At 37.7% G+C, this 25,905-nt stretch overlaps 2 pseudogenes; both read right to left on the bottom strand.

Annotated features, from left to right (window-relative positions):
• Nucleotides 1-761: 761 nt before the first annotated feature.
• LOC107876554 lies at nt 762-1,557 on the bottom strand (annotated as a pseudogene).
• A 39-nt stretch (nt 1,558-1,596) lies between these two features.
• LOC124885301 lies at nt 1,597-2,895 on the bottom strand (annotated as a pseudogene).
• Between the last annotated feature and the right edge of the window lie 23,010 nt (nt 2,896-25,905).

Below are 25,905 nucleotides of genomic sequence, written 5' to 3'. Positions count from 1 at the left end.
CCTACCTTGTTATCTAAGCCAAAATTCTTTGTCGCGACGTTAATCTGTTTGAGAGTAAGTAGACCAGCATATAGATCCAGTCCTTTAAGTTCTGTTCAAGATAAAAAAATCTCAATGGAAGCTAATGGCTATAACACTATGTTTTTTTTTTGAAGCGACACTTTCATCTTTGTATCTGTCAAATGAAAATGGACAACCACCCATATCACTCCAGGAGGTGCTCGATGTGAGAAAGGGTTTGGGAAGGGTTCAGTTTTAAACATCAATAGAGAAGTACGATGATCGAAAAGACAGATAAAATAATTGAACAGTCACTATATATAGCATAAAAGGAACAACTGCAGTTCTTTCATCTTGGCTCATGTCTGCCATTCTAACTGAACCTTTCGAAAGCATTCTTCAATTGAGAAGCCGTGGCTTCACTTTTACTCAGGAAAAGATGGTAAGGCACTATCACGCCTACAGGCTGACCTAATTACTCCAAAAAAAAAACTGATGCCTTGTGCTTTACAAAGGATAACAAACCAGAATAGCAGAAAATCAGTAATAAAATAGTAAATACTATGGAAACAGGCTAAAGATGCAGTAACAATAGAAGTTCTCTCACTTGTTAAGTTTATCTAAGATTTTATTATAAAATAAACAAGTGCATATCCACGTACCTGACTCACTACCTCATGCTATCATTGTCAGCTTCCTCCCCACTTAAATCAAGATCAGCTAACAATTCCTCCAATAGGACAGAAGAAGTATCATCACCATCAGTCACAGATGCCATTTCTGATGGCTGATACTCCTTTATAATTGTCCAGCTCACTATCATTACTATTAACAATATATAAGTCATACCCAATTGAATAATCCCAGGATTTAGAAGATGCCCCAGATGTGGACGTACATTGAAAATTATATCATTCCTTCCAAAATCAGATATACAAGCTACTTGGGCATCTGCCAAAGCATACTTAGATCTACCAATGTTGACCTCAGAAGGAACAACCTTAATATCTAGAATTATATGTTCCACAAGATGCCTACTAAAAAGTAGGGACATAAAAGATGCCCTCTAGTATTGTTTCATATCTAAAAAACAGTTCCTGAGAGTAAATGGGTCAAGTAAAGCAAAGTGGTTACTCACTTTGGTGCAGATCACAAGTGGTCCTAGATTCCCCAAACTATTTGAAACTTTTTGGGGAAGACAAATCAAGTCCTCACGACAAACTGGAGAAATTTCAACTAAAAAGTATACTTATAGTTGTAATTGTTGCTCTTGGGATCATGAGATACCGGTTGTTTGTCATTACGACTCTGAATGGGAACAACTTTTCCTATGAACTCACAAACTTTTCAGCATGTCTTCTACTAGAGAAGAATAGATCAATTCCTTGATCCATTTGTTTAATCATTATAGCCTGAGCAGCGGCATTATGCTTAAGAGCAAGTTGTTCTAAATAAAAGAACTCTCCCATGAGAAACATGCAGCCGTAGCTGCACTGCAGCCACCCACTCATACAGTAACAACATTATGTGAAGATCTGGCACAGGAGAAAATGCCATCACTAGTTTATAAAAGCTCTCTGCAGCTACATATCTATATCAGTCGGCATTTATAACACAGCCCTGCGGGAAAATAATGCAAGAGAATTACAAGAGAGTTAATGACAAAACACCATTGAAGAATATTAATACGTCCTACTTAGAGCAGTGATTAAGGAGGCAAAACTTACCAGAAGTGCATATTCTAGGCTGGAATCAAGAGCCATAAGAGAACTCTCTGAAAGAAATTTCACCTCGGAGCCTGTGCCACATTAATAGAGTAGCAAACTAGGTAATCATTGTCAGTTGGCTCAACCATTCCGTTACTACTGCTTCCAAAATTTGTGCACATTAATCCTCCATTTTTCTCCCTCATGATCTTCAAATCAAAGTAAAAGAATAAGAACAAGAAAACTAAAATGAGCTACCTCTTATAATAACGGGCCCTGTAATTGCACGATTCGTCTTCGATAATATACCCCCAAGACTCCCCAAGAGTTTTTCACCCTGAAATTAAATTTCGAACATAAGTCTCTATATAATGACAAGTATCAATTGCAAAACAGCTTCAAGATGTTCAAGAGATATCTAAGGGAGTAAAGACTTCTAGGTGTAAGGGTAAAAAGAGACTTGTTATGGATAAATAAATATATATTTCCTTCTAATAGTAAAATGGACAATGGAATAAGTTTCATATTAAAATGAACGGGTATGTAAATATATTGGGTATGATGGTTTTGGTGTTGTTTATGTAAATAGAAACCATCACTTAAATACTATACACAAATAAGTTAGAGAAAAAAGGTGCTTTAGGAAATGACTACAAGAATATGCAAAAACATAAAGCATACTGATATAAGCCTCCACAATTATGTCTGCTTCTACAAACTTATATCAGTAAACAAAGCAAGTCATACCCTGCTAAGATCATGGTCCATGTCTACTGCATTTATATGGGTTCTTGTAATTTGTTCTTCCTGTTGATGCAAAATGATCAAAGTTTTGTTGCATCATCTCTCATATTTTTTACAATCTTGATGCAGTTGTTAACAGACTTTGTAGTCTCTTCTGACAGGTAGATGGCATAGTTTTCCAACTCTTCTATAGTATGGTTGTTGAAGATGAGTAAGAATGTGAAGGAGTCTCTTTAATTTCATCATCATCAAAAGGGTTTGTACTCAAATTGGGGGTAGCTGTAGAAGGCTCCGGTGGTGTTTTACTTGATGGTTTTACAGTTTGTTTCTTGTCAGACTCATCATCATAATCAAAGGGATTCGATCCAAAATATCTATGGATCAAAGGATCTGCATATTTTTTCTTAGCATTCCAATGTAAAGGAGACTTCTTAAGACCATGCATTTTTTGATAAATAGAAAGTAATCGGACGGGGATGGAACTGCTAGATTAAGAAATTATCTACAGAAAGAGACGACCAAACTATTAGGCAAATGTTATAATAGAGAAGACCGTTAGTTTGTTGCTGTAAGACATACACAGAGGAAATTCAGTTACAAACCACAATAGAACATCGACTAGAAGCTAAAATATCAGGAGTAGACAACACACAAGAGATAGCAAAAAAGACTAAAATCAAGCTTTGTTCAGAGAAATAACACTAATAAGTGATGAAGAATTACAAAATCAAGTATGAAATACTAATACAACAACAACAACAACAATAAATGACTACAACATCCCAATCCCAACTCGCTTCCTATTCATTTATTGGTTGGATCAGAGGATTCACTTTCACGAAGTGATACAGAAAAACCCATAGACCGAGTGGCTTATACTGGGGAATGTTGTATGCCGCGGAGTGTGTAGAGAAGTGCTTGAAGGAAAAATTGTTTATGGCTTATACAAACACCAATATAAACAGAAATGGCAGCAAATGCCATGTTTGGTTGGGGGAGTTACTTGATATAAGACGTTCACAGAAATCTAGGAATGACATTTTTATATGGATGTCAAACGAAAAACTAGGTAAAACATGATTGATTACTTGTGATATTAGATGTGTGTCAGCGCGTTAATTATACAGTGAACTTGTAACACCCCGTATTTAAGTACGTGTATTGGAATATTCAAGTACGTGTATTGGTTTTATTTATATGGAATTAATTTTTTTTATTTATACTGCAATTTACCTATCGATGGTTCCATACGAAGGTTATTGAATAAGCTTTCCAACGATATAAAGATTTCCAAAAATGGATAGGTTACGGATATAATCAAGAATGTTCGAAACAATAAAACGGTGGTTGGGATATTTGGGAATAGTAAATGTGCAGGAAAATTTCCTGCACACAATCTACTGAGGCCAGCCGAATTTTTGGGTCAACTTCAAATGATCATAACTACCTTAATATAATGAACTGTGAGAGCTGAGACCTATGAAAAAAAAACAGAGCTGAGACCTATGAAAAAAAAACATCTTTGAGTATTTTTTCCAATGCAATTGGTTTCATCCAAATCTAACGTCTGAGTAAGGAGTTATACTCGTTTTACTTCAGCCTATCAAAACAGATTTTTAGGGTCAACTTCAAACGACCATAACTCCTTGTATAGGATGAACTGGGTGACCTACTTTATATGAAATGAAATCCCTTTGAATTATCCATCCAATGATACCAATTTCACCCAAATCTGATATCAAAGAAAATAGTTATGATTGATCTAGTTTAGCTTACCAAAACAGTCCATCAAAGGATAGATTTGACATTATTTACATTTTAAAGGGATTTTGTTCATTCACTATTATATTATGGACGGGAATATGTGTATATATACATGTATATGAGTTCAAAAACTAATTTTCATCATCAATTATTGAGAAAGAACAAAACCTAGATAAATTTGACCTTTAAATTACTTTTGATTCAACCATAGAAATTCCAAAGTAATCCGATAACTACGTTTGTCATCTCGAGGGCTTTGAATGGCACCTAATATTTGTCCAAACAGGATTGCATAATCAATAGGTGAATTCTAAGGTATGAATATTGTTTGCCTTTGTTCTTTTCCATATGTATATGTGTGATAGAGGATTATATGTATTGGTTGTTATTGAAAGGTGATGGACATAGGGTTATGGACTATTTTGCATGGTTTGGTTGTATTGAATTGTGGAAGGTGGATATGGTAATTGAGTTATGGAAGGTGGATATGGTAATTGAGTTATGGAAGGTGGATATGGTGATATACTATTGAATTGATGATTATTTATGTCATGGCTCAATTTGGTTTAATAGATTGGTTGGAAGGATAAATGAATCCAAACTTGATATTGGAGGATGTTGTATGAATATGCATGGCATGTGAATGTAATTGGAGTATAAGAGGGTTAAAGTGATACCCTTTATGGTGTAATTAAGGCTTACTACTTAACCACTAGTTTGGTGAATTCAAATAATTGAATTGTGACGTATGGTTGCTAATAGTATATTGCTATATATGTTCATTATAGATAAGTAATCCAAAAAGATGGGAAGTCCATTTGGGACTAGTATTGAAGGTTGACGGTCAGGTATGTAAAGCATACTCTGTACTATATCTTAGGCATGAAAGTGAACAATTGTTCTATTAAGAGAGTTTCCAAAGTTATTCAATAACATGTGAACCATAATGGTTTTGTATGATGTCCTACGTTACCAATGAACTTGTTTCCTCCCTACAAGATGTCAAGACATTCCAATACTTACTTGTTTTCCAAATCTTACATCTTTATTGCACTAATGAATGTCAGAAGTTATCCGGTTACTCAAACAAGATCCCTGTGCCATTAATGACTCCAAAACATTTCATTGATATACCAATAAGTTCCTACTTCATTGTTATGGCATTGATGACTCTAAACCACTTCATTGATGTGCCAATGAGTTCTTCATTGTTATTGCATTGATGGTCTATTTATATATCTCTTATTGATGTATCATTGTTTCAAAGTATCAAAAATGTGGTGGCGACGAAAATAACAATCTCAAAGATTAATTGAATTAAGTGATGGAAGTTCTCTCTTTTCAGGTGGTATCCCAGGGGCATAAGCCTATCATTGGTCAATCCCAGTTGATATGTACTAGAGGTAGCCTAACGGCCACAGTAAAGTACAATAATGATTACAAAGATGATAAGAACGAAGGTAAAGTGATTGAATAAATACAATGTACAGGTTGTCACAAGTTCTAGTAAGTGTGGTCCACTCCTATTACAATTTATTCACTAGTTTGTGATTTCTATTGAGCTCCTATATCATATGTGATTATCTATAGCTTTACATACTCAGTACATATTTTGTAATGACATCCCCCACGGGGGACCTGCATTTTATGCTGCAGGCATAGGTACCTCAGCTCATACACCGCACAAGTAGGTGCTAGGATATCCAGCTGCTTTTGGTGAGCTCCGATTTGCTTTGGAGTTTTTCGTGTCATATCCAGTCACTTTTGGTATTGTATAGAAGTTAGTTATATGGCGGGGTGTATCCCAACCTTAGTTAAACTTTGTGAATTGTCTAGAGGCTTTGTAGACCTAATGTACATTCAAGGTGGTGTTTTGTTAATAGACGTGATGGCTCCAACGGCCAAGTATTGTATATACATATATATATATGTGTGTTCGAGCTTATACAGGTGATTATTTCCTTTTATATATGACATGATGCTGTCTGAATTTTGGGTTGTCATAGAGGTATGCATTGAAAGTATAAGGTTATGAGCTGGTTCTCCCGGGCCTCCTCGGTTACAGGTGCCAATCTGCCGCAATAGGATTTGAGGCATGACAAAAGTGGTATCAGAGAAGTTTGTCTTAGTGAGTCTACAAAGTCGTGTCTACGTAGAGTCTTGTTTATCGGTGTGTCATGTACCGCCTCTATAAACAGGAGGCTATGGATATTTATGAATTATTTCTTTTATTCATAGCTTAGATCGTGCGATAGAGCCTATATTGTATATAAAGTCATAGTTGACCACTAAATTCGTTTATTTCTTTTATTATAGTAATGATGCCGGTTACCAGAAACAAGAATACCGGTAAGCAAGTACATGTGGCTACCGGAGAGGGGACTAGTAAGTCACCCACTATACCAGCTAATCAAAGAAAGGCTCCAGCTGAGCATGTATCAGAAACTTCTTCCACTCCGGAAGAAATAAGGGGGAGGAGAACTATATCCCCAGAGCCAGCTATTAATGCTGCTGAATAAGATCTTACAAATGAAGTGCAACTTTTGACTCGTATAGTTGCTGGGCAAGCTCAAGGGCAAGTCATTCCTACCACGGGTCCTAGTGGTATAGATAGGGTGGCTAGCCATTGAACACAGGATTTTATTAAGATGGATCCTCCCACTTTTACTGGATCAGATCTTAACGAGGACCTACAGGACTTTATTGATCAAATTCTAAGGGCCTTAGATGTTATGCATATAAAGGGTAGAGAGGAGTTAGCGGCGTATAGATTCAAAGGGGAGGCTGTATATTGGTAGGAGGACTGGAAACGATCTAGGGGTGTTGATGCACCCCTAGCTACTTGGAAAGAGTTCAAAGAGGCATTTCTTGATCATTATCTTCCATTCGAGATTCGTCAGGCCCGTGCAGATCAGTTTTTAAATCTTTGTCAGGGTAATATGAGCGTGAGAGAGTACAGTCTCCGATTTAATTCTGTCACAACCCAAACCAGGGCCTGGCCATGACGAGCATTTCAAACCATGGAGGCCCGAAACACCCCCATCTGTCCGATAATCATGTACATAATTCATATGATCAAAGTAATGGAGAAGAAACACAATATAATGGAAACATGGTCAAGAATCATATGAAAACGACAATGGGGAATAGTGTCCCACAATCTAAATTTATAATCTCTAAAACCGTCTGCGAAATATCTACTACATGACTGAAATAATATCTATCTGAAAACTGGGACAAGGTCCCCAGCAGACCCAAAAACTGAATATAAGAAAAAAGGACTGCAGGACATAAGACCTTCCGAAACATAGAAGGCTCACCACTTGTCTCTACAGCTCTGTCTGAAAGTTCTATTGATTCTCTTGACTCCTAGACTGGGCCACTGAACCTGAGAGGTTGGACAGGGGAGGGGGTCATCACAAAAGTACTAGCACGCAGAGATATCAAAGCAAAACATAATATTTTTACAAAATATAGTTGAGAGCCATTATAAAGCAATTTCGTATCATATCATTAAAAAACACATGGGTGTAATGCAATAGTTTTTCTCAATAATAATGAAATACAACTGATCTTGGTGGAATACCCTACATATTTTACACCAACTGTAAAACCTCGGTTTCCGCCGAGATTAGAGTATAAGTGAGGGAGAGACACATAAGACCACAAAGCATGGTGTCTTGACCCAAATCAAATATGGTAGTGCACAAGACCACAAATCATGGCTCCTAACCATAATGACAATTTGGGATAATATAATATCAGGTATGCAAGACCACAAAGCATGGTACCGATGTTCCGTGTCGGCAAACACGTTCTTCCAGCGATTAGCCGCTTGTGTCTCAAATGCCTTCTTCGGGCATCCACCTTTCTTATGTAAAATCAATGCATTCAAATTTTATCTTATTCAATAGTATATCGTATTCTGTAGGGTATCATCAAACCTGACTTGCAAGTCATCAATATCACATCCATATATGTATAATCATGTAAAAACCAAGGTGCTTCATCAGTTAAAAGTGGTGAACAATATTTATTTTAAATTCATGCTCTCTTTTGTTGATCATAATATAATATGGAGTATCGAAACATTATCATGGGCATTTGAAAATAATTTATCATTCATATTTATCAACTTCCATGGAAAATCTCAAATCACATATGCATGGTTTCAACCATTGAAGTATATAGGCAAACAATTCCCATGACATAAAGAAAATGACTTAGAAATCATATTGAAAGCAAGTTATTAGCATTTGATTGAAAACCCCCATTTAAAAGCATGCATGTTCATAAAGACTACACCCATGAGATTTTTTTGGATAACCCCACGTACCTCTATTTCCAAAGATAATAGATGTTTTTTGAAGCTTGCGGATTGGTGATTTCAATTATGTAATTATCTTTGAAAACCTACGGTCAAATCTTGAACTATTTGGGTTTTTATTTTGAAACCCTAAGGAGAATCTTGAGCACTTTTGATGAAAGAATATGTATTTTGGGGTCCTTGAAACTAAATCTCGTGTTTTAGGGCTAAGTAAGGGTGGAAAAGGACTACTTTGTCCTCAACATGGAGTGTTTAAATTTCCAGAATTCCTTACATAGGCGCTGCCCATCCCATCACCTATGTTCACATAGGTGCCGCCTAGGCTATTGCCTATGTTCACATAGGCTCCACCTAGGCTATCGCCTATACTTTCCAGTGGCCATAGGCGATTGGTTAGGTGTCGCTTATCACTTTAAAAGGTCATAACTTCTTGCTCAGGTGTTGGATTTTAGCCAAATTGATATCGTTGGAAAGCTAACTTGAATACCTATAATTTGACACATAGTAGGCTTCATAATTTGACATATACAAAGAATTATGGTCAATGGAAGCTGACACACTTTACAACGTCCGCTAAAACTTAGTCGACCTAAATAGTTTCAACTCGTCCTTGAGTTGAAGGACCTCTATGGTCTAAATTCAAGCTTGAGCAAATTCACATGTTATGCAATAATTAACATGCCGTATTGGCATAGGATTTTATGGCTTCAGGATTAGAAACGCATCGAAAATCATGGTTTTTATTCTATCCCAAAATGTGGGGCATTACAAATTCCTTGTCGAGATATGTTCCTAATTTTATAGCTACTATGGATAATAACGTTCATCAATATGTGGATATGCTGGATATATATCTGGTTAGAGATTATACTATTACCGCTTTGAACAAAGATATGGACATAGCGAGGATCCAAGCTTTTGCACAGAAAATGGAAGATTAGAGGCAGAGGAGAAGAACTCAGGAATTAGAAAGAGGATATTCCAAGAGGGCCAGATTTACAGGGCAGTTCATGGCATCCCAAGGAGGTTTTAGACCATATTTTTTTGCTAGACCACCTTGGCCATTATGTTTTTATTCTATAGCTAGTACCCCACCATAGTTCCAAGGGTCCAGAGGAAATTAATTTGGGCACAGAAGTGAGAGTCAGAGTTTGTGAACAGTGGAGTACCCAGGGCAAGGGAATATGATCCAATCGAGACCTCCTCGAGAGCCATGAATTAAATATGGAAGGTATTATTTAGGAGCATGTTGTCTGGGGACCAATGTTTGCTTTTGGTGCGGTATGTCAGGGCATATGATGAGAGAATGCCCATGAAGGGGCATAGGGGGTATGGCATAACCTACGGGGTCATTTGTTGCATCATCATCGATTACTTATTCAGGAAGGGGTACACAACCAATGGGTCGTGTTAGAGGTGATAGAGGAGCCACGAGTTCTAGTAGGGCTCAAAATCATATGTATTCTCTAGTGGATCGACAGAATTTAGAGGCTTCCCCAGATGTGGTTACGGGTACGTTGTCTATATTTTCATTCGATGTATATGCCTTAATATATCCCAGTTCTACATTATCTTATGTTACTCTATTGGTTGCTAGAAAGTTCGAAAGAATACTCGAACTATTAGTTAAGCCATTTAAAGTGTCCACACCGGTTGGGGAATCTATTATAGCTAGAAGGGTTTACCAAAATTGCATAGTAACTATTTATGGTCGTGATACAATGGATGATCTTGTGGAGTTATAAATGGTAGTTTTTGATGTTATAATGGGTATGGACTGGTTGGCATCTTGTTATGCCACAATTGATTGCTGCACAAATAAGGTATATATTTCCATTTTCCAAATGAATCAGTCCTTAAATGGAAAGCTGAAATTGGGGAGCCAAGAGGTAGATTTATTTCTTGTTTTAAGGCAAAAAGAATAATTTCCAAGGGATACATATATCATTTAGTTAGAGTAAGGGATATAGAAGGGAAGCCACCAACTCTTCACGCTGTTCCAGTGGTAAATGAATTTTCTGATGTATTTCCTAAAGATCGTCCAGGTTTACCTCCTGAACGAGAAGTAGAGTTTGGTATTGATGTAATACCAGGCACCCAACCAATCTCTATTCCTCTGTATAGAGTGGCCCCAGCAGAATTATGAGAATTGAAAGGGCAATTGAAAGATTTACTAGAGAAGGGATTAATAAGGCCTAGTATGTCACCCTGGGGAGCACCAGTGTTATTTGTGTACAAAAAGGATGGCTCACTGAGGAAATGTATTGATTATCGACAATTGGATAATGTGAATACTAAGAATAAATATCCTCTCCCAAGATTTGATGATTTATTTGATCAGTTACAGGGTGCCAAGTGCTTTTCTAAGATTGATTTTAGGTCAGGTTACCACCAAGTGAGATTCAAAGAGAAGGATATACCTAAGATAGCTTTCCGAACATGGTATGGTCATTATGAGTTTCTAGTTATGTCATTTGGGATAACAAATGCACCCGCAAATTTTATGGATTTGATGAATAGGGTGTTTAAGCCACTCCTAGATGTATTTGTCATAGTTTTTATAGATGGTATTCTAATTTATTCTAGATCAGAAGAGGACCATGCCAATCACTTACGACAGGTATTGTAGACTCTTCGTGATTGTAAGCTTTATGCAAAGTTCTCTAAATGTGAGTTTTGGTTAAATTCGGTGGCATTTTCTGGTCATATTATATCTAGCGAAGGGATAAAGGTTGATGTTCAAAAGATAGAAGCTGTGAAGAACTGGCCAAGGCCCACAACGCCTACGAAGATTCATAGTTTCTCAGGTTGGTCGGTTATTATAGAAGGTTTATTGAAGGCTTTTCTTCCATTACATCACCCTTAACCATGATAACCCATAAAGCATCCAAATTCCAATGGAATGATGCCTGTGAGAAGAGTTTTCAAGATTTAAAGAACAAGTTGATTTCTACAATAGTGTTGGTACTTCCTGAAGGCACCGAAGGGTATACAGTGTATTGTGATGCTTCCAAAATTGGTTTAGGATGTGTATTGATGCAACATGGTAAGGTAATAGCATATGCTTCTAGACAATTGCAGCCGTATGAGAAAAATTATCCTACACACGATCTTGAGCTGGCAGCAGTTATTTTTGCTTTAAATATATGGCGGCACTACTTATATGGGGTTCATGTTGATATATATACTGGCCATAAGAGCTTGCAATATATTTTCAATCAAAAGGATCTAAATTTAAGGCAGTGGAGATGGCTTGAACTATTAAAGGACTACAATGTTGATATCTTGTACCATCTAGGGAAAGCAAATGTGGTAGCTGGTGTGTTAAGTCGTAAGGATATGATGGAACAAATAGAAAGGCAAGGGATGATTAAAGATCTTCACCAGTTAGCTAGTTTAGGAGTTTACCTTCTTGAAACTCCGAATAAAGAGCTTATCGTACATAATGCTGCGGAATCTTCATTAGTAGCTGAAGTGAAAGAGAAGTAATATGCAGATCCTATTTTATTATAGCTTAAGGAGAACGTTCTGAGTGGTACGACCAAGGTATTTGAGCTTACGTAAGAAGGAGTACTTCAGTGCCAAAATCGATTGTGTGTGCCGGATATAGATAAGCTAAGAAAGAAGATTATGATAGAGGCACATTGTTCAAGGTATTCCATTCATCCAGGATCAACCAAAATGTATCAAGATTTGAAAGATATGTATTGGTGGAATGACATGAAGAAGAGAATTGAAGAATATGTAGCTGAATGTCCAAATTATCAAAGAGTTAAAGTTGAAAACCAAAAACCCAGAGGTTATATGCAATGCATTAATATTCTAAGCTGGAAGTGGGACATGATCAACATGGATTTCGTTATTGGTTTGCCTCGTACATCCTAAAAGTTTGATTCTATATGGGTGATTTTTGGTAGGCTTACCAAATCCACACATTTCCTACCAGTTAGGACCACTTACACAGTTGAAGAGTATGCAAAGATGTACATTAAAGAGATAGTCCGATTACATAGAGTGCCAATCTCTATTATATGAAATTGGGGAACCCAATTTACCGAAAACTTTTGGAAGTCTTCTCAGATGTGTTTGGGAACACAAGTGAAGTTGAGTACAACTTTTCACCCTCAAATAGATGGACAAGCATAACATACCATCCAAACACTTGAACATATGCTACGAGCTTGTGTAATAGATTTTAAGGGCAACTGGGATGATCATTTACCTCTTATTGAGTTTGCCTACAATAATAGCTATCATTCAAGTATCAAAATGGCACCATATGAATCTTTATATAGAAGGAAGTGTAGATCACCAATAGGATGGTTCGAAGTGGGTGAAACTCTTTTGTTCGGACCGGATCTTGTTTTTCAAGCCATAGAGAAGGTTAAAGTAATTCAGCAACGACTGAAAATAGCCAAAAGTTGACACAAGTCATATGCAGATAGTAGAAGGAGAGGGCTAGAGTTTTCTATAGGTGATTAGGTATTTTTGAAGGTATCACCAATGAAAGGGGTAATGAGATTTGGCAAGAAACGGAAGTTGCGTCTACGTTATATAGTCCCATATAAGATCACTCAAAGGTTTGGACAAGTTGCATATGAATTAGAGCTACCCCAAGAGCTCTCATCAGTACATCCGATATTTCATGTGTCAATGCTTCGAAAGTGCATCGGAGATCCATCACATATCACTTCTACTGAGGATGTGCAAGTTGCAGAAGATCTTACCTATAAGAAAGTGCCTATTACTATTCTAGATCACCAAGTTAAGAAGATGAGACATAAAGAGATAGCATCTGTAAAAGTACAATGGAGAAATCATCAAATGGAAGAGATTACATAGGAAGCTAAGGAAGCGATGAAATATAAGTACCCTCATTTGTTCAAAGATGAAGAGGTAGTTCAAGAAACATAGTAAGAACATTAACAAGTAAGTTTTTTTTTTATATATGCATAGTATTTATGTGAGGATGTGAATATTAATGATGGACTTAAGCTTGTTTCAGTTGAATAACTACGCTAACCTTCGAGGACGAATTTCCAAAAGGGGGAAGGATGTAACACCCCGTATTCAAGTACGTGTATTGGCATAGTCAAGTACGTGTATTGGTCTTATTTATATGGAATTAATTTTTTTAATTTATTTATACCGGAATTTTTCCGCTGATGGTTCCATGCGAAGGTTATTGAATAAACTTTCAAATGATATAACGATTTCCAAAAATGGATAGGTTTCGAATATAATCGATCACGTTTGAAACTATAAAACGGTGGCTGGGATATTTGGGAATAGTAAATGCGCAGGAAAATTTCCTGCACACAAACTACTGAGGCCAATAGAATTTTTGGGTCAACTTCAAATGACCATAACTCCATTAATATAATAAAATGGGAAGCTACGACATATGAAAAAATATATCTTTGAGTCTTCTTTCCAATTCAATTGGTTTCATCGAAATACAACGTTTGAGTAATATGTTATACTCATTTTACTTCAACCAATCAAAATAAATTTTTAGGGTCAACTTCAAACGATCATAACTCCTTGTACAGGACGAACTGGGTGGCCTACTTTATATGAAATGAAAGCCCTTTGAATTATCCTTCCAAATATACTAATTTCACCCCAATACGATATCGGACCAAAGAGTTATAGTCGATCTACTTTATCTTATAAAAACAGTCCACCAAAGGACAGATTTGACATTATTTAAATTTTAAAGGCATTTTGGTCATTTCCTATTATATTATGGACGGGAATATGTGTATATATACATGTATATGAGTTCAAAAACTCATTTTCATCATCAATCATTGAGAAAGAACAAACCCTAGCCAAATTTGACCTTTAAATTACTTTTGATTCAACCGTAGAAATTCCAAAGTAATTCGATAACTGCGTTTGTCATCTCGAGAATTTCGAACGGAACCTATTGTTTGTGCAAACAGGATTGCATAATCAAGAGGTGAATTATAAGGTATTAATATTGTTTTCCTTTGTTCTTTTCCATATGTATATGTGTGATAGAGGATTATATGTATTGGTTGTTATTTAAAGGTGATGGAAATAAGGTTATAGACTATTTTGCATGGTTTGGTTATATTGAATTGTGGAAGGTGGATATGGTAATAGAGTTTTGGAAGGTGGATATGGTAATTGAGTTATGGAAGGTGGATATGGTAATTGTGTTATGGAAGGTGGATATGGTGATATACTATTGAATTGATGATTATTTGTGTCTGTGGCTCAATTTGGTTTAATGGATTGGTTGGAAGGATAAATGAATCCAAACTTGATATTGGAGGATGTTGTATGAATATGCATGGCATGTGAATGTAATTGGAGTATTAGAGGGTTAAAGTGATACCCTTTATGGTGTAATTAAGGATTACTACTTAACCACTAGTTTGGTGAATTCAAATAAGTGGAATGTGACGTTTGGTTGCTAATACTAGATTGCTATATATGTTCATTACAAATAAGTAATCCAAAATGACGGGAAGTCAATTTGGGACTAGTATTGAAGGTTGATAGTTAGGTATGTAAAGCATACTCTATACCATATCTTTGGCATGAAAGTGAACAATTGTTCTATTAATAAAGTTTCCAAAGTTATTCAATAACATGTGATCCATAATGGTTTTGTATGATGTCCTACGTTACCAATGAACTTGTTTCCACCCTACAAGATGTCAAGACATTCCAATACTTACTTGTTTTCCAGATCTTACATGTTTATTGCACTAATTAATGTCAGAATTTATCCGGTTACTCAAACAAGATCCATGTGCTATAATGACTCCAAAATGTTTCATTGATATACCAATAAGTTCCTACTTCATTGTTATGGCAATGATGACTCCAAAACACTTCATTGATCTGCCAATGAGTTCTTACTTCATTGTTATTGCATTGATGGTCTATTTATATGTCTCTTATTGATGTATCATTGTTTTAAAGTATTAAAAATGCAGTCCCAACCGAAATAACAATCTCAAAGATTAATTGAATTAAGTGATAGAAGTTCTCTCTTATCGGGTGGTATCCAAGGGGCATAAGCCTATCATGGGTCGATCCCTATTTTTATGTTTATGGGTGATATCCCAGGGGCATAAGCCTATCATGGGTCGATTCCAGTTGATATGTACTAGAGGCAGCCAAATGGTCATAGTACAGTACAGTAATGATTACAAAGATGATAAGAACGAAGGTAAAGTGATTGAATAAATACAATGTATAGGTTGTCACAAGTCCAAGTATGTGTGGTCCACTCCTATTATGATTTATTCACTTGTTTCTGATTTCTATTGAGCTCCTATATCATATGTGATTATCTGTAGCTTTACATACTCAGTACATATTTCGTAATGACGTCCCCCATGGGGGACCTACATTTCATGCTGCAGGCACAGGTACCTCAGCTCATACACCGCTCAAGTAGGAGCCAGGATATCCAGCTGCTTTTGGTGAGCTCCAATTTGCTTCAGGGCTTTCCGTGTCATATCCAGTCACTTTTGGTATCGTATAGAAGTTAGTTATATGGTGTGGTGTTTCCCGACCTTAGTTTAACTCTGTGTATTGTCTAGAGGCTTTGTAGACGTAATGTACAGTCAAGGTGGTGTTTTGTTAATAGACGTGATGGCTCCAACGTCCAAGTATTGAATATACATATATATATGTGTGCTCGAGCTTATACAGGTGATTATTTTATTTTATATGCGACATAATGCTGTCCGAATTTTGGGTTGTCATAGAGGTATGCATTGAAAGTATAAGGTTATGAGCTGGTTCTCCCGGGCCTCCTCGGTTATGGGTTCCAATCCGCCCCAATAGGATTTGAGGCGTGACAAAAGTGGTATCAGAGAAGTTTGTCCTAGTGAGTCTACAAAGTTTTGTCTACGTAGAGTCTTATTTATCGGTGTGTCATGTACCGCTTTTATAAATAAGAGGCTATGGACATTTAGGAATTGTTTCTTTTCTTTATGTCTTAGATTGTGCGATCGAGCCTATATTGTATATGAAGTCATAGTTGAGCACTAAATCCATTTATTTCTCTTATTATAGTAATGATGCCGGTTACCAAACGCAAGAATACTGGTAAGCAAGTAGATGTGGCTGCCGGAGAGGGGACTAGTAAGTCACCCACTATACCAGCTAATCAAAGAAAGGCTCCAGCTGAGCATGCATCAGAAAATTCTTCCACTCCGAAAGAAATAAGGGGGAGGAGAACTATATCCCCAGAGCCACCTATTAATGCTACTAAATAAGATCTTAGAAATGCAGTGCAACTTTTGACTCGTATAGTTTCTGGGCATGCTCAAGGGCAAGTCATTCCTACCATGGGTTCTAGTGGTACAGATAGGGTGGCTAGTCTTCGAACACAGGATTTTCTTAAGATGGATCCTCCCACTTTTACTGGATCAGATCTTAATGAGGACCTACAGAACTTTATTGATCAAATTTAAAAGGCCTTAGATGTTATGCATGTAATGGGTAGAGAGACAGTGGAGTTAGCGGCGTATAGATTCAAAGGGGAGGCTATATATTGGTACGAGGACTGAAAATGATCTAGGGGTATTGATGCACCCCCAGCTACTTGGAAAGAGTTCAAAGAGGCATTTCTTAATCATTATCTTTCATTCGAGATTCGTCAGGCCCGTGCAAATTTGTTTTTAAATCTTCGTCAGGGGAATATGAGCATGAGGGAGTACAGTCTTCGATTTAATTCTGTCACGACCCAAACCAGGGCCTGGCCGTGATGAGAATTTCAAAACATGGAGGCCCAAAACACCCCTATCTGTCTGATAATCATGCACATAATTCATATGATCAAAGTAATACGGAAGAAACATAATATAATGGAAACATGGTCAAGAATCATATGAAAACGACAATGGGGAATAGTGTCCCACCATCTAAATCAACATCTCTAAAATCGTCTGTGAAATCTCTACTACATGACTGACACAATGTCTATCTGAAAAATGGTACAAGGCCCCCAGCAGACCCAAAAATTAAATATAAGAAAAAAGGACTGCATGACATAAGACCTTCCGAAACTTAGAAGGCTCACCACTTCTCTCTCCAACTCTGTCTGAAAGTTCTACTGATTCTCTTAACCCTTAGACTGGGCCTCTAAACTTGAGAGGTTGGAGAGGGGAGGGGGTCAGCACAAAAGTACTGGCACGCAGAGATATCAAAGCAAAACATAATATTTTTACAAAATATAGTTGAGAGCCATTATAAAGCAATTTTGTATCAAATCTTTTAAAAACACGTGGGAGTAATGCAATAGTTTTTCTCAACAATAATGAAATGCAACTGAGCTAGGTGGAATACCCTACATAATTTACACCAACTGTTAAATCTCGATTGTCGTCGAGATTAGAGTATAAGTGAGGGAGAGACACATAAGACCACAAAGCATGGTGTCTCTACCCAAATCAAATATGGTAGTGCAATAGACCACAAAGCATGGCTCCTAACCATAATCCCAATTTGGGATAATATAATATCAGGTACGCAAGACCACAAAGCATGGTACTGATTTCTGTGTCGGCAAACACGTTCTTCCAGTGACGAGCCGCTTGTGTCTCGAACGCCTTCTTTGGGCATCCACCTTTCTCATGTAAAATCATTGCATTCAAATTTCATCTTATTCAATCGCATATCGTATTATGTAGGGTATCGTCATACCCAACTTGCAAGTCCTCAATATCACAACCACATATGCATAATCATGTAAAAACCAAGGTGATTCATCATTTACAAATGGTGAACAATATTTATTTCAAATTCATGCTCTTTTTTGTTGATCACAATATAATATGGAGTATCGAAACATTATCATAGGAATTTGAAAACAATTTATCATTCATATTTATCAACTTTCATGGAAAATCTCAAATCACATATGGATGGTTTCAACCATTGAAGTATACAGGCAAACAATTCCCATGACACAAAGAAAATGACATAGAAATCATATTGAAAGAAAGATATTAGAATTTGTTTGAAAACCCCCATTTAAAAGCATGCATGTTCATAAAGACTACACCTATGAGATTTTTTTGGGTAACCCCACGTACCTCTATTTCCAAAGATAATAGATGTTTTTTGAAGCTTGTGGATTGGTGATTCTAATTATGTAATTATCTTTGAAAACCTACGGTCAAATCTTGAGCTATTTTGGTTTTTATTTTGAAACCCTAAGGAGAATCTTGAGAAATTTTGATGAAAGAATATGTATTTTGGGGTCCTTGGAAATAAATCTCATGTTTTAGGGCTAAGTAAGGGTGGAAAAAGACCACTTTGTCCTCAATACAGAGTGTTTAAATTTCCAGAATTCCTTACATAGGCACCGCCCATCCCATCGCCTATCTTCACATAGGCGCCGCCTAGGCTATCGCCTATGTTTACATAGGCGCCGCCTAGGCTATCGCTTATGTTCACATAGGCGCCGCTTAGGCTATCACCTATGATTTCCAGTGGCCATGGGCGATTGGTTAGGCATCGCTTATCACTTTGAATGGTCATAACTTCTTTCTCGGGTATTGGATTTTAGCCAAATTGGTATCGTTGGATAGCTAACTCGAATATCTATCATTTGACACATAGTAGGCTTCCTAATTCGACATATTGAAAGAATTATGGTCGATAGAAGCTGACATAATTTATAACATCCACTAAAACTTAGTCGACCAAAATAGTTTCAACTCGTCCTTGAGTTGAAGGACCTCTATGGTCTAAATTCAAGATTGAGCGAATTCACATGCTGCATAATAATTAACATGCCGTATTGGCATTGGATTTTACGGCTTCGGGATTAGCAATGCATCAAAATCCTGGTTTTTAGTCTAGCCCAAAATACTAGGCATTACATTATCCCCCACTTAGGATCATTCATCCTCGAATGATGATGCGGGAAACAGACAGACACGATTTCAAGCATAATAACGAACTTGGAAAGATAAGATAGGAATAGTACCTTCTGTCTCCTCCTCCATTGAAGTAAACAAATTGGGATATCTAATTGTCATGTCATTTTCTGACTCCCAAGTTGCTTCTTCGACTTTCTTGTTCCTCTACAGTACCTTTACTGAGGCTATCTCTTTGCTCCTCAGCTTTCAAACTTGGTGATCTAAAATTTCAATGGGCTCTTCTTCATAAGACAAAGATTCTATCACTTTGATACCCTCTATTGGCAATACCATAGAATGATCTCCAATGCATTTCTTCAACATGGATACATGGAATACCGGATGAACGAAACCCAAACTTGCAGGCAATTCTAACTCATATGCAACTATACCAATATTCTTCAAAATCTGATATGGCCCTATATAAGGAGGGCCCAATTTACCCCTTTTTCCAAACCACAGAACTTCTTTCATAGGAGAAACCTTGAGAAACACCCAATCACTAATTTCAGACTCTAGTTCTCTTCTCCGAATATCGGTAAAGGACTTCTGATGACTCTGAGCAGTCTTTCGTTGTTCTTTAATGATTTTCACTTTCTCCATCGCCTGATGAACAAGATCAGGCCCATATAACTGAGTCTCACCTACTTCATACCATCCTATCGAAGGCCTACATCTCCTCCGATACAAAGCCTCAAAAGAAGCCATCTTGATGCTGGCATGGTAGCTATTATTATAAGCGAATTCAACCAGTGGCAGGTGATCTACCCAACTACCTTTGAAATCAGTGACGCATGCCCTCAACATATCTTTGAGGGTCTGAATGATACGCTCAGATTTCCCATCCGTCTGAGGGTGGAAAGCTGTGCTCAAATTCACTTGTGTACCTAAACACTTCTTAAAGGATCTCCAAAACTGAGATGAAAACTGCGTACTTCTATCGGACATAATGGACACTGGTGCCCTATGCAATCGAACTATCTCCTCAATGTAAATCTTAGCATAAACCTCTCCCAAATAATTAGTCCTCACAGGCAAAAAGTGGGCTGACTTGGTCAACCGATCTACAATCACCCATATAGAATCATACTGTTTTCAGGATCTCGGAAGTCCTATAATAAAGTTCATGTTTATCATCTCCCACTTCCATAAAGGCAGGGCTATCTCTTGGGAAGTACCACCTAAACTCATGTGTTCTACCTTCACTTGTTGACAGTTCAAACACTTGGACACAAAATCAGCTACATCACATTTCGTGTTATTCCACCAATACAAGGTTTTCAGATCATGGTACATCTTAGTAGAGCCTGGATAAATGACATACCTCGAAGTGTACGTCTCATTAAGGACTCTTTCCCATAGCCCATAGACATTTGGAATGCCAAACTTACCTTGAAATCTCACAACACCATCGCCACCAATTTCAAACGACATAACCTTTTGTTGACCCATATCTTTCTTGATTTGCATCAAGATGGAATCTTTAACCTGCTTCTCCTTTACTTCAGTACAAAAAGATGACTTAGCTAACTCGTGAACAATCACCCCTCCATCTTCAAAATCTAAGAGTCGCACTCCCAGATTTGCAACGCGATAAATATACTTCACCATCTTTTTCTTTCCTTCTTCTACATGAGAAAGGATGCTTATAAACAACCTGCTGAGGGCGTCGGCTACATCATTTGCCTTGCCTGGATGGTAATACAGACTCATATCATAGTCTATCAAAAGCTCCATCCAACGCCTCTGCTTGAGGTTTAATTCTTTCTATGAGAAAACATACTGTAAACTCTTATGGTCAGTATAAATATCAACATGCACTCCATAGAGATAGTGCTTCCAGATTCTTAGTGCAAACACCACGGCTGCTAACTCTAAGTCATGAGTGGGGTAATTGCACTCATGAACCTTTAACTGCCTAGATACATAAGCTATCACCTTACCAAATTGCATCAATACACAACCAAGTCCCACACGGGACGCATCACAAGAAACAACAAAATCATCTACACCCTTTAGAAGGGTCAAAACAGGAGCAGTAGTCAACTTGTCCTTCAATTTTTCAAAACTGTTTTCACACAAGTCAGACCACACAAACTTCATCTTTTTTTTAGTCAGTTTAGTAAGCAGAGCAGCTATGGAAGAAAAACTCTCTACGAACCTTCTGTAATACCCCGCCATACCCAAGAAGCTCCGAATATCGGTTGGAGTTGTGGGTCTAGGCCATTTTCTCACTGCTTCAATTTTCTGAGGATCCACTCTTATCCTATCACTGGACACAATATGACCTAGGAAGGCAATAACGTCTAACCAGAATTCACACTTAGAAAATTTGGCATGCAGCTGATGATCCTTAAGGGTCTGAAGGATAATTCGGAGGTGATTGGCGTGATCCTCTTTACTCTTAGAATAGATCAGAATATCATCAATAAATATAATGACGAACAAGTCAAGAAACTAGCAGAACACTCTATTCATAAGATCCATAAAGGATGGAGGGGCGTTAGTCAACCCGAAGGACATGACTAGAAATTCGTAGTAACCATATCAGGTTCGAAAGGCTGTCTTGGGTATGTCTGATTCCCTAACTTTCAACTGATGATAACCCAAATGAAGGTCTATTTTTGAAAAGCACTTGGCACCCTGAAACTGGTCAAAATGGTCGTCAATCCTAGGAAGAGAATATTTATTTTTAATCATGAACTTATTCAACTGATGGTAGTCTATGAACATCCGAAGGGCCCCATCCTCCTTTCGCACGAAGAGCATAGGTACACCCTATGGGGAAACACTAGGACGTATAAAGCCTTTTTCTAGGAGGTCCGCAAGCTATTTCTTTAACTCCTTTAGTTCCGTGGGAGCCATTCTATATGGCGGAATAGAAATAGGACGAGTGTCTAGCAACACATCAATGCCAAAATCTATCTCCCTATCAACGGGTATCCTTGGGAGATCTTCGGGAAAGACTTTTGGGAATTCATTCACTAGAGGGACTGACTGCAGAGGAAGGTTTCCAACTTTTGAATCTTTTACTCAAATTAGATGATACATACAGCCTTTGGAGAAAAGCTTTCGAGCTCTAAGATAAGAGATAAAGTGACCTCTAGGTTCCACAGAATTCCCTGCCTATATAACTGGTGTCTCATTCGGGAAAGAAAAAGTGACCTTTTGGGTTATGCAATCAAGGGTGGCATAACACGAATGGAGCCAGTCCATCCCAAGGATGGCATGAAAATCTATCATATCCAGTTCTATAAGGTCTGCCACAGTTTTCCTACTATGAACAGACACAATACAATTTCTATATACCCTTCTAGTAACAACAGAATCACCTACAGGAGTAGAAACAAAGAAGGGTTCTACAATAACTTCGGGCTCAATCTCAAAACCAACAGCTACATAAGGGGTCACATAGGATAAAGTATACCCAGGATAAAGCAATACATAAACATCACTAGAAAAGATTTGTAACATACCAGTGACAACATCTGGTGAAGCTTCCGTCTTCTGATGGTTAGTCAAAGAATATAACCGGTTGCGACCGATTTCGGCAGCTGAAGGGGAACCTTTAGGAAAAAGAGCTGTAGAGAAGGCTTGGGACTTATCCCCCCTCTCATTTACTCCAGCAGATGGACAATCTCTGTGAAGGTGACCCACTTTACCAGAAGTATAGCAGTTTCTCCCCTCAAACCAGCACTTTCCTAGATGATTCCTTCTACAAACCTCACACTGCGAACGAGTACGCTGCTGCTGGGCCACACTGCCTTGAGACTGTGTACCTAGAGCTTTGGACCCATGAGGATTCTAAAAACTCTAAGTTTATCTGTCTGTCGGTGGTCTGGGTGTTGGGGAACTAGCTGCTGATTATGCATTACTCCAAAACTTCTTCTTCTTCGACCACTTATTACCCCAGTTACCACTCTGTGGTTGACTTTGGTGCTGATCCGCAGATCTAGCCCTTTTAGCCTATCTGTCTTTCTCTTTAGATTTAGTAATCTTTTTCTTCTTCTCTTCCACTTGATGCATATGAATGGTCATTCGAGCAAACTCTAGCTCCTTATTAAACATAGCCCCCTGTCACTCAAGTACTAGGTTATTAGTAAGGCCGGATGCAAATTTCCTCATCCGGTCCTTCATATTACTAGCCAACTCTGGTGTATAGCGGGCTAGTTTATTAAACTTTAAAATGTACTCCTGGACACTCATACTGCCCTACTTCAGATTCATAAACTCTTCAGCTTTGGCCTCCCTCAACTCCAGAGAAAAGAATCGATCAAGAAAAGCTTCCACAAATTCGCCCCAAACTGTGGGCTAAGCACTTTCACCTTTTTCATCTTCCTAGTCGACATACCACTAATTCACAATGTGCTTGAGCTGATAGGTTGCTAGCTCCACCCGTTCAACCTCATCCACATGCATCACCGTAAAGATCTTTTGCATCTCATCCATGAACTCCTGTGGATCTTTCTCCACCTTGGTGCTAGTGAACTTAGGTGGGTTCATCTTCATGAAATGTCCAAATCTAGTTGCCTCAGATGTAACAGATATAGACCCAACATCTTTCGATCATTGAGCTTGGTTAGCTAAATATTGTATCAGCATATGAATAGACCTTTTGAATTTTGTATTTGAAATATCTCCCTGAGCAGCTGGGGGACGATTGGCATTAGTCCGCGGAGCTCGAGGTGGACTGGTCGGGACTGGAGGGACTCCCGGAGAAGGGAAAAATTCTAGAGTGTGAGCCCTATTATGGGTCCGCATCCCATGGGTGGGACGGACCTCATCTGCCTGAGCATTCTAATCGATGATACGACATGGAGGTATAACTGTGTTTTTGAAACACAAGTGATCATTGATTAGGGGACAGTTCAGAATCTAAAGCACGAACTAAATCACAAAGAACGGAAACATTTCCTAAACACCAAGAAGCCTCCTACTTATAAGTGTAGTGCGCTACACACCTATAAAAAAGACTCTACTCGATGTGATTTAATAGACACCCAGGGACCATGAACCGTGCTCTGATACCAAGTTTGTCATGACCCAAACCAAGGCCTGGCCGCGACGAGCATTTCAAACCATGGAAGCCTGAAACATCCCTATCTATATGATAATCATGTATATAATTCATATGATCAAAGTAATGCAGAAGAAACACAATATAAAAAAAACATGGTCAAGAATCATATGAAAACGATAATGGGGAATAGTGTCCCATAATCTAAATCAACATCTCTAAAACTGCCTACGAAATCTCTACTATAAGACTGAAATAATGTCTATCTGAAAACTGGGACAAGGCCCCCAGCAGACCCAAAAACTGAATATAAGAAAAAAGGACTGCAGGACATAAGACCTTCCAAAACATAAAAGGATCACCACTTCTCTCTACAGCTCTGTCTGAAAGTTCTACTGATTCTCTTGACCCCTAGACTGGGCCTCTGAACCTTAGAGGTTGGATAGGGAAGGGGTTCATCACAAAAGTACTGGAACGCAAATATATCAAAGCAAAACATAATATTTTTACAAAATATAGTTGAAAGCCACTATAAAGAAATTTCGTATCAAATTATTTAAAAACACATGGGTGTAATGCAATAGTTTTTCTCAACAATAATGAAATGTAACCGAGCTTGGTGGAATACCCTACATATTTTACCCCAACTGTAAAAACCTCGATTGCTAGAGTATAAGTGAGGAAGAGACACACAAGACCACAAAGCATGGTGTCTCGACCCAAATCAAATATGGTAGTGCACAAGACACAAAGCATGGCTCCTAACCATAATGCCAATTTGGGATAATATAATATCAGGTATGCAAGACCATAAAGCATGGTACCGATATTCTGTGTCGGCAAACACGTTCTTCCAGCGATGAGCCGCTTGTGTCTCAAATGCCTTCTTCGGGCATCCACCTTTCTCATGTAAAATCAATGTATTCAAATTTATCTTATTCAATCGCATATCGTATTCTGTAGGGTATCGTCATACCTGACTTACAAGTCATCAATATCACATCCACATATGCATAATCATGTAAAAACTAAGGTGCTTCATTATTTACAAGTGGTGAACAATATGTATTTCAAATTCATGCTCTCTTTTGTTGATCACAATATAATACGGAGTATCGAAATATTATCATGGGAATTTGAAAACAATTTATCATTCATATTTATCAACTTCTGTGGAAAATCTCAAATCTCATATGCATGGTTTCAATCACTAAAGTATATAGGCAAACAATTCCCATGACATAAAGAAAATGACTTAGAAATCATATTGAAAGCACGATATTAGCATTTGATTGAAAACCCCCATTTAAAAGCATGCATGTTCATAAAGACTACACCCATGAGATTTTTTTGGATAACCCCACGTACCTCTATTTCCAAAGATAATAGATGTTTCTTGAAGCTTGCAGATTGGTGATTCTAATTATG

This window comes from Capsicum annuum, chromosome 7 (genome assembly GCF_002878395.1).
Source record: "Capsicum annuum cultivar UCD-10X-F1 chromosome 7, UCD10Xv1.1, whole genome shotgun sequence".
Lineage (NCBI taxonomy): Eukaryota > Viridiplantae > Streptophyta > Magnoliopsida > Solanales > Solanaceae > Capsicum > Capsicum annuum.
Note: the sequence above shows the minus strand (reverse complement) of the source record. Positions and strands in the feature narration are given on the sequence as shown.